The sequence below is a fragment of the Seriola lalandi genome, unplaced genomic scaffold, assembly GCF_002814215.2.
Source record: "Seriola lalandi dorsalis isolate HSWRI2012SDOR001 ecotype SW California unplaced genomic scaffold, Sedor1 jcf7180002054615, whole genome shotgun sequence".
Classification (NCBI taxonomy): Eukaryota; Metazoa; Chordata; class Actinopteri; order Carangiformes; family Carangidae; genus Seriola; species Seriola lalandi.
Window position 1 is genome coordinate 261,710 of NW_019525168.1, and position 512 is coordinate 262,221.

Below are 512 nucleotides of genomic sequence, written 5' to 3' on the forward strand. Positions count from 1 at the left end.
AGAAGAAGAAGAAGAAGAGAGAGAGAGGGAGAGATTTAGAGAGAAATACAGCCATGAAAGGATGAAGGTGCAGGAGGAGAGAGGTGGAAACTTGATCATGTGACTGTCAGCAGTGATGTCACTCAGGAGCTAATTAACAAGACGACTAATGAACAGAGTGAATTCCAGCGTGTTACAGGATATCTCCAGGAAACACACTAAACTACTGATATGAAGTTAAGCGACTGTTGCTAATGTGCTGAATGACAGTAATAACCCAGGAGTGTGATTACAACTGATACCTCCATCAGTACAGGAAGGTACCTGCCCCCACAGGTGTTTTCACAGCTGTGTGTGTGTGTGTGTGTGTGTGTCAGATATCAGTCTGTTGTGGGACAGCAGGAACACAAGAGTGTAAACTTCAATTGTTTGTTATTCTTGTTTTGATTCAAATGATCTGATATTGTTGCAACATAATTTGTAATTTATCTTAATAAAAAATAATTAATTTCATCTTCAGAACAGTTAATGAG